Raw genomic sequence first — 12,054 nt, 5'->3', positions numbered from 1 at the left:
GATAATATGGAGAAAACACCAGAGATAATATGGAGAAAACTATAGATAATATGGAGAAAACACTAGAGATAATATGGAGAAAACACTAGAAATAATATGGAGAAAACTATAGATAATATGGAGAAAACACTAGAGATAATATGGAGAAAACACCAGAGATAATATGGAGAAAACTATAGATAATATGGAGAAAACTCTATAGATAATATGGAGAAAACTCGATAGATAATATGGAGAAAACTCAATAGATAATATGGAGAAAACACTAGAGATAATATGGAGAAAACACTAGAGATAATATGGAGAAAACACCAGAGATAATATAAGAAAACTATAGATAATATGGAGAAAACACTAGAGATAATATGGAGAAAACACTAGAGATAATATGGAGAAAACACTAGAGATAATATGGAGAAAACTATAGATAATATGGAGAAAACACTAGAGATAATATGGAGAAAACACTAGAGATAATATGGAGAAAACTATAGATAATATGGAGAAAACTCGATAGATAATATGGAGAAAACACTAGAGATAATATGGTGAAAACACTATAGATAATATGGAGAAAACACTAGAGATAATATGGAGAAAACTATAGATAATATGGAGAAAACACTAGAGATAATATGGAGAAAACTATAGATAATATGGAGAAAATTCTATAGATAATATGGAGAAAACACTAGAGATAATATGGAGAAAACACTAGAGATAATATGGAGAAAACACTAGAGATAATATTGAGAAAACTATAGATAATATGGAGAAAACTATAGATAATATGGAGAAAACTCTATAGATAATATGGAGAAAACACTAGAGATAATATGGAGAAAACACTAGAGATAATATGGAGAAAACTATAGATAATATGGAGAAAACACTAGAGATAATATGGAGAAAACACTAGAGATAATATGGAGAAAACACTAGAGATAATATGGAGAACATACTAGAGACAATATGGAGAAAATACTAGAGATAATATGGAGAAAACACTATAGAAATGTGACAGAAAGCACTAGAGATAATATGGAGAAAACACTAGAGATAATATGGAGAAAACTCTATAGAAATGTGACAGTAAACTCTATAGATAATATGGAGAAATACTAGAGATATTATGGAGAAAACACTAGAGATAATATGAAGAAAATACTATAGATAATATGGAGAAAACTCTATAGATAATATGGAGAAAACACTAGAGATAATATGGAGAAAACACCAGAGATAATATGGAGAAAACTATAGATAATATGGAGAAAACACTAGAGATAATATGGAGAAAACACCAGAGATAATATGGAGAAAACTATAGATAATATGGAGAAAACTCTATAGATAATATGGAGAAAACACTAGAGATAATATGGAGAAAACTCGATAGATAATATGGAGAAAACTCAATAGATAATAAGGAGAAAACACTAGAGATAATATGGAGAAAACACTAGAGATAATATGGAGAAAACACCAGAGATAATATGGAGAAAACTATAGATAATATGGAGAAAACACTAGAGATAATATGGAGAAAACACTAGAGATAATATGGAGAAAACACTAGAGATAATATGGAGAAAACACTAGAGATAATATGGAGAAAACACCAGAGATAATATGGAGAAAACTATAGATAATATGGAGAAAACACTAGAGATAATATGGAGAAAACACTAGAAATAATATGGAGAAAACTATAGATAATATGGAGAAAACACTAGAGATAATATGGAGAAAACACCAGAGATAATATGGAGAAAACTATAGATAATATGGAGAAAACTCTATAGATAATATGGAGAAAACACTAGAGATAATATGGAGAAAACACCAGAGATAATATGGAGAAAACACCAGAGATAATATGGAGAAAACTCGATAGATAATATGGAGAAAACTCGATAGATAATATGGAGAAAACTCAATAGATAATATGGAGAAAACACTAGAGATAATATGGAGAAAACACTAGAGATAATATGGAGAAAACACTAGAGATAATATGGAGAAAACACCAGAGATAATATGGAGAAAACTCGATAGATAATATGGAGAAAACTCGATAGATAATATGGAGAAAACACCAGAGATAATATGGAGAAAACACCAGAGATAATATGGAGAAAACACCAGAGATAATATGGAGAAAACTCGATAGATAATATGGAGAAAACTCGATAGATAATATGGAGAAAACACCAGAGATAATATGGAGAAAACACCAGAGATAATATGGAGAAAACTCGATAGATAATATGGAGAAAACTCGATAGATAATATGGAGAAAACACCAGAGATAATATGGAGAAAACACCAGAGATAATATGGAGAAAACACGATAGATAATATGGAGAAAACTCGATAGATAATATGGAGAAAACACCAGAGATAATATGGAGAAAACTCGATAGATAATATGGAGAAAACACTAGAGATAATATGGAGAAAACACCAGAGATAATATGGAGAAAACTATAGATAATATGGAGAAAACACTAGAGATAATATGGAGAAAACACCAGAGATAATATGGAGAAAACACCAGAGATAATATGGAGAAAACTATAGATAATATGGAGAAAACTCGATAGATAATATGGAGAAAACAGTAGAGATAATATGGAGAAAACACTAGAGATAATATGGAGAAAACACTAGAGATAATATGGAGAAAACACTAGAGATAATATGGAGAAAACACTAGAGATAATATGGAGAAAACTCGATAGATAATATGGAGAAAACACCAGAGATAATATGGAGAAAACTATAGATAATATGGAGAAAACTCGATAGATAATATGGAGAAAACTATAGATAATATGGAGAAAACTCGATAGATAATATGGAGAAAACTATAGATAATATGGAGAAAACTCTATAGATAATATGGAGAAAACTCTATAGATAATATGGAGAAAACACTAGAGATAATATGGAGAAAACACCAGAGATAATATGGAGAAAACTATAGATAATATGGAGAAAACACTAGAGATAATATGGAGAAAACACTAGAGATAATATGGCGAAAACACTAGAGATAATATGGAGAAAACACTAGAGATAATATGGAGAAAACACCAGAGATAATATGGAGAAAACTATAGATAATATGGAGAAAACTCGATAGATAATATGGAGAAAACTATAGATAATATGGAGAAAACTCGATAGATAATATGGAGAAAACTATAGATAATATGGAGAAAACTCTATAGATAATATGGAGAAAACACTAGAGATAATATGGAGAAAACACCAGAGATAATATGGAGAAAACTATAGATAATATGGAGAAAACTCGATAGATAATATGGAGAAAACTATAGATAATATGGAGAAAACTCTATAGATAATATGGAGAAAACACTAGAGATAATATGGAGAAAACACCAGAGATAATATGGAGAAAACTATAGATAATATGGAGAAAACACTAGAGATAATATGGAGAAAACACCAGAGATAATATGGAGAAAACTATAGATAATATGGAGAAAACTCTAAAGATAATATGGAGAAAACACTAGAGATAATATGGAGAAAACTCGATAGATAATATGGAGAAAACTCAATAGATAATATGGAGAAAACACTAGAGATAATATGGAGAAAACACTAGAGATAATATGGAGAAAACACCAGAGATAATATGGAGAAAACTATAGATAATATGGAGAAAACACTAGAGATAATATGGAGAAAACACTAGAGATAATATGGAGAAAACACTAGAGATAATATGGAGAAAACACTAGAGATAATATGGAGAAAACACCAGAGATAATATGGAGAAAACTATAGATAATATGGAGAAAACACTAGAGATAATATGGAGAAAACACTAGAAATAATATGGAGAAAACTATAGATAATATGGAGAAAACACTAGAGATAATATGGAGAAAACACCAGAGATAATATGGAGAAAACTATAGATAATATGGAGAAAACTCTATAGATAATATGGAGAAAACTCGATAGATAATATGGAGAAAACTCAATAGATAATATGGAGAAAACACTAGAGATAATATGGAGAAAACACTAGAGATAATATGGAGAAAACACCAGAGATAATATGGAGAAAACTATAGATAATATGGAGAAAACACTAGAGATAATATGGAGAAAACACTAGAGATAATATGGAGAAAACACTAGAGATAATATGGAGAAAACTATAGATAATATGGAGAAAACACTAGAGATAATATGGAGAAAACACTAGAGATAATATGGAGAAAACTATAGATAATATGGAGAAAACTCGATAGATAATATGGAGAAAACACTAGAGATAATATGGTGAAAACACTATAGATAATATGGAGAAAACACTAGAGATAATATGGAGAAAACACTAGAGATAATATGGAGAAAACTCTATAGAAATGTGACAGTAAACTCTATAGATAATATGGAGAAATACTAGAGATATTATGGAGAAAACACTAGAGATAATATGAAGAAAATACTATAGATAATATGGAGAAAACACTAGAGATAATATGGAGAAAACACTAGAGATAATATGGAGAAAACACCAGAGATAATATGGAGAAAACTATAGATAATATGGAGAAAACTCGATAGATAATATGGAGAAAACTATAGATAATATGGAGAAAACTCTATAGATAATATGGAGAAAACACTAGAGATAATATGGAGAAAACACCAGAGATAATATGGAGAAAACTATAGATAATATGGAGAAAACACTAGAGATAATATGGAGAAAACACCAGAGATAATATGGAGAAAACTATAGATAATATGGAGAAAACTCTATAGATAATATGGAGAAAACACTAGAGATAATATGGAGAAAACTCGATAGATAATATGGAGAAAACTCAATAGATAATATGGAGAAAACACTAGAGATAATATGGAGAAAACACTAGAGATAATATGGAGAAAACACCAGAGATAATATGGAGAAAACTATAGATAATATGGAGAAAACACTAGAGATAATATGGAGAAAACACTAGAGATAATATGGAGAAAACACTAGAGATAATATGGAGAAAACACTAGAGATAATATGGAGAAAACACCAGAGATAATATGGAGAAAACTATAGATAATATGGAGAAAACACTAGAGATAATATGGAGAAAACACTAGAAATAATATGGAGAAAACTATAGATAATATGGAGAAAACTATAGATAATATGGAGAAAACTCTATAGATAATATGGAGAAAACACTAGAGATAATATGGAGAAAACACCAGAGATAATATGGAGAAAACAACAGAGATAATATGGAGAAAACTCGATAGATAATATGGAGAAAACTCGATAGATAATATGGAGAAAACTCAATAGATAATATGGAGAAAACACTAGAGATAATATGGAGAAAACACTAGAGATAATATGGAGAAAACACTAGAGATAATATGGAGAAAACACCAGAGATAATATGGAGAAAACTCGATAGATAATATGGAGAAAACTCGATAGATAATATGGAGAAAACACCAGAGATAATATGGAGAAAACACCAGAGATAATATGGAGAAAACACCAGAGATAATATGGAGAAAACTCGATAGATAATATGGAGAAAACTCGATAGATAATATGGAGAAAACACCAGAGATAATATGGAGAAAACACCAGAGATAATATGGAGAAAACTCGATAGATAATATGGAGAAAACTCGATAGATAATATGGAGAAAACACCAGAGATAATATGGAGAAAACACCAGAGATAATATGGAGAAAACACGATAGATAATATGGAGAAAACTCGATAGATAATATGGAGAAAACACCAGAGATAATATGGAGAAAACTCGATAGATAATATGGAGAAAACACTAGAGATAATATGGAGAAAACACCAGAGATAATATGGAGAAAACTATAGATAATATGGAGAAAACACTAGAGATAATATGGAGAAAACACCAGAGATAATATGGAGAAAACACCAGAGATAATATGGAGAAAACTATAGATAATATGGAGAAAACTCGATAGATAATATGGAGAAAACAGTAGAGATAATATGGAGAAAACACTAGAGATAATATGGAGAAAACACTAGAGATAATATGGAGAAAACACTAGAGATAATATGGAGAAAACACTGGAGATAATATGGAGAAAACTCGATAGATAATATGGAGAAAACACCAGAGATAATATGGAGAAAACTATAGATAATATGGAGAAAACTCGATAGATAATATGGAGAAAACTATAGATAATATGGAGAAAACTCGATAGATAATATGGAGAAAACTATAGATAATATGGAGAAAACTCTATAGATAATATGGAGAAAACTCTATAGATAATATGGAGAAAACACTAGAGATAATATGGAGAAAACACCAGAGATAATATGGAGAAAACTATAGATAATATGGAGAAAACACTAGAGATAATATGGAGAAAACACTAGAGATAATATGGCGAAAACACTAGAGATAATATGGAGAAAACACTAGAGATAATATGGAGAAAACACCAGAGATAATATGGAGAAAACTATAGATAATATGGAGAAAACTCGATAGATAATATGGAGAAAACTATAGATAATATGGAGAAAACTCGATAGATAATATGGAGAAAACTATAGATAATATGGAGAAAACTCTATAGATAATATGGAGAAAACACTAGAGATAATATGGAGAAAACACCAGAGATAATATGGAGAAAACTATAGATAATATGGAGAAAACTCTATAGATAATATGGAGAAAACACTAGAGATAATATGGAGAAAACACCAGAGATAATATGGAGAAAACACCAGAGATAATATGGAGAAAACACCAGAGATAATATGGAGAAAACTATAGATAATATGGAGAAAACTCTATAGATAATATGGAGAAAACACTAGAGATAATATGGAGAAAACACCAGAGATAATATGGAGAAAACACCAGAGATAATATGGAGAAAACACCAGAGATAATATGGAGAAAACTATAGATAATATGGAGAAAACTCGATAGATAATATGGAGAAAACAGTAGAGATAATATGGAGAAAACACTAGAGATAATATGGAGAAAACACTAGAGATAATATGGAGAAAACACCAGAGATAATATGGAGAAAACTATAGATAATATGGAGAAAACTCGATAGATAATATGGAGAAAACAGTAGAGATAATATGGAGAAAACACTAGAGATAATATGGAGAAAACACTAGAGATAATATGGAGAAAACACCAGAGATAATATGGAGAAAACTATAGATAATATGGAGAAAACTCGATAGATAATATGGAGAACACTATAGATAATATGGAGAAAACTCTTTCGATAATATGGAGAAAACACTAGAGATAATATGGAGAAAACACTAGAGATAATATGGAGAAAACACCAGAGATAATATGGAGAAAACTATAGATAATATGGAGAAAACTCGATAGATAATATGGAGAAAACTATAGATAATATGGAGAAAACTCTATAGATAATATGGAGAAAACACTAGAGATAATATGGAGAAAACACCAGAGATAATATGGAGAAAACTATAGATAATATGGAGAAAACACTAGAGATAATATGGAGAAAACACTAGAGATAATATGGAGAAAACACCAGAGATAATATGGAGAAAACTATAGATAATATGGAGAAAACTCGATAGATAATATGGAGAAAACTATAGATAATATGGAGAAAACTCTATAGATAATATGGAGAAAACACTAGAGATAATATGGAGAAAACACCAGAGATAATATGGAGAAAACTATAGATAATATGGAGAAAACACTAGAGATAATATGGAGAAAACACCAGAGATAATATGGAGAAAACTATAGATAATATGGAGAAAACTCTATAGATAATATGGAGAAAACACTAGAGATAATATGGAGAAAACACCAGAGATAATATGGAGAAAACACCAGAGATAATATGGAGAAAACTCGATAGATAATATGGAGAAAACTCGATAGATAATATGGAGAAAACTCGATAGATAATATGGAGAAAACACTAGAGATAATATGGAGAAAACACTAGAGATAATATGGAGAAAACACTAGAGATAATATGGAGAAAACACCAGAGATAATATGGAGAAAACTATAGATAATATGGAGAAAACACTAGAGATAATATGGAGAAAACACTAGAGATAATATGGAGAAAACTATAGATAATATGGAGAAAACACTAGAGATAATATGGAGAAAACACCAGAGATAATATGGAGAAAACTATAGATAATATGGAGAAACCTCTATAGATAATATGGAGAAAACACTAGAGATAATATGGAGAAAACACCAGAGATAATATGGAGAAAACACCAGAGATAATATGGAGAAAACTCGATAGATAATATGGAGAAAACTCGATAGATAATATGGAGAAAACTCAATAGATAATATGGAGAAAACACTAGAGATAATATGGAGAAAACACTAGAGATAATATGGAGAAAACACTAGAGATAATATGGAGAAAACACCAGAGATAATATGGAGAAAACTCGATAGATAATATGGAGAAAACTCGATAGATAATATGGAGAAAACACCAGAGATAATATGGAGAAAACACCAGAGATAATATGGAGAAAACACCAGAGATTATATGGAGAAAACACTAGAGATAATATGGAGAAAACACCAGAGATAATATGGAGAAAACTCGATAGATAATATGGAGAAAACTCGATAGATAATATGGAGAAAACTCGATAGATAATATGGAGAAAACACCAGAGATAATATGGAGAAAACACCAGAGATAATATGGAGAAAACACTAGAGATAATATGGAGAAAACTCGATAGATAATATGGAGAAAACACTAGAGATAATATGGAGAAAACTATAGATAATATGGAGAAAACACTAGAGATAATATGGAGAAAACACTAGAGATAATATGGAGAAAACACCAGAGATAATATGGAGAAAACTATAGATAATATGGAGAAAACTCGATAGATAATATGGAGAAAACTATAGATAATATGGAGAAAACACTAGAGATAATATGGAGAAAACACTAGAGATAATATGGAGAAAACACCAGAGATAATATGGAGAAAACTATAGATAATATGGAGAAAACTCGATAGATAATATGGAGAAAACTATAGATAATATGGAGAAAACTCTATAGATAATATGGAGAAAACACTAGAGATAATATGGAGAAAACACCAGAGATAATATGGAGAAAACTATAGATAATATGGAGAAAACACTAGAGATAATATGGAGAAAACACCAGAGATAATATGGAGAAAACTATAGATAATATGGAGAAAACTCTATAGATAATATGGAGAAAACACTAGAGATAATATGGAGAAAGCACCAGTGATAATATGGAGAAAACACCAGAGATAATATGGAGAAAACTCGATAGATAATATGGAGAAAACTCGATAGATAATATGGAGAAAACTCGATAGATAATATGGAGAAAACACTAGAGATAATATGGAGAAAACACTAGAGATAATATGGAGAAAACACTAGAGATAATATGGAGAAAACACCAGAGATAATATGGAGAAAACTATAGATAATATGGAGAAAATACTATAGATAACATGGAGAACATTCTATAGAAATGTAACGGAAAACACTATAGATAATATGGAGAAAACTATAGATAATATGGAGAAAACACTAGAGATAAAATGGAGAAAACTCTATAGATAATATGCAGAAAACACTAGAGATAATATGGAGAAAACTCTATAGATAATATGGAGAAAACACTAGAGATAATATGGAGAAAACTATAGATAATATGGAGAAAACACTAGAGATAATATGGATAAAACTATAGATAATATGGAGAAAACTCTATAGATAATATGGAGAAAACACTAGAGATAATATGGAGAAAACACCAGAGATAATATGGAGAAAACACCAGAGATAATATGGAGAAAACACCAGAGATAATATGGAGAAAACTCGATAGATAATATGGAGAAAACTCGATAGATAATATGGAGAAAACTCAATAGATAATATGGAGAAAACACTAGAGATAATATGGAGAAAACACTAGAGATAATATGGAGAAAACACTAGAGATTATATGGAGAAAACACCAGAGATAATATGGAGAAAACTCGATAGATAATATGGAGAAAACTCGATAGATAATATGGAGAAAACACCAGAGATAATATGGAGAAAACACCAGAGATAATATGGAGAAAACTCGATAGATAATATGGAGAAAACTCGATAGATAATATGGAGAAAACACCAGAGATAATATGGAGAAAACACCAGAGATAATATGGAGAAAACACTAGAGATAATATGGAGAAAACTCGATAGATAATATGGAGAAAACACCAGAGATAATATGGAGAAAACACGATAGATAATATGGAGAAAACTCGATAGATAATATGGAGAAAACACCAGAGATAATATGGAGAAAACACCAGAGATAATATGGAGAAAACACTAGAGATAATATGGAGAAAACTCGATAGATAATATGGAGAAAACACCAGAGATAATATGGAGAAAACTATAGATAATATGGAGAAAACTCGATAGATAATATGGAGAAAACTATAGATAATATGGAGAAAACTCGATAGATAATATGGAGAAAACTATAGATAATATGGAGAAAACTCTATAGATAATATGGAGAAAACTCTATAGATAATATGGAGAAAACACTAGAGATAATATGGAGAAAACACCAGAGATAATATGGAGAAAACTATAGATAATATGGAGAAAACACTAGAGATAATATGGAGAAAACACTAGAGATAATATGGCGAAAACACTAGAGATAATATGGAGAAAACACTAGAGATAATATGGAGAAAACACCAGAGATAATATGGAGAAAACTATAGATAATATGGAGAAAACTCGATAGATAATATGGAGAAAACTATAGATAATATGGAGAAAACTCGATAGATAATATGGAGAAAACTATAGATAATATGGAGAAAACTCTATAGATAATATGGAGAAAACACTAGAGATAATATGGAGAAAACACCAGAGATAATATGGAGAAAACTATAGATAATATGGAGAAAACTCTATAGATAATATGGAGAAAACACTAGAGATAATATGGAGAAAACACCAGAGATAATATGGAGAAAACACCAGAGATAATATGGAGAAAACACCAGAGATAATATGGAGAAAACTATAGATAATATGGAGAAAACTCGATAGATAATATGGAGAAAACAGTAGAGATAATATGGAGAAAACACTAGAGATAATATGGAGAAAACACTAGAGATAATATGGAGAAAACACCAGAGATAATATGGAGAAAACTATAGATAATATGGAGAAAACTCGATAGATAATATGGAGAACACTATAGATAATATGGAGAAAACTCTTTCGATAATATGGAGAAAACACTAGAGATAATATGGAGAAAACACTAGAGATAATATGGAGAAAACACCAGAGATAATATGGAGAAAACTATAGATAATATGGAGAAAACTCGATAGATAATATGGAGAAAACTATAGATAATATGGAGAAAACTCTATAGATAATATGGAGAAAACACTAGAGATAATATGGAGAAAACACCAGAGATAATATGGAGAAAACTATAGATAATATGGAGAAAACACTAGAGATAATATGGAGAAAACACCAGAGATAATATGGAGAAAACTATAGATAATATGGAGAAAACTCTATAGATAATATGGAGAAAACACTAGAGATAATATGGAGAAAACACCAGAGATAATATGGAGAAAACACCAGAGATAATATGGAGAAAACTCGATAGATAATATGGAGAAAACTCGATAGATAATATGGAGAAAACTCGATAGATAATATGGAGAAAACACTAGAGATAATATGGAGAAAACACTAGAGATAATATGGAGAAAACACTAGAGATAATATGGAGAAAACACCAGAGATAATATGGAGAAAACTATAGATAATATGGAGAAAACACTAGAGATAATATGGAGAAAACACTAGAGATAATATGGAGAAAACTATAGATAATATGGAGAAAAC

This window comes from Narcine bancroftii, chromosome 13 (genome assembly GCF_036971445.1).
Source record: "Narcine bancroftii isolate sNarBan1 chromosome 13, sNarBan1.hap1, whole genome shotgun sequence".
NCBI lineage: Eukaryota > Metazoa > Chordata > Chondrichthyes > Torpediniformes > Narcinidae > Narcine > Narcine bancroftii.
Note: the sequence above shows the minus strand (reverse complement) of the source record.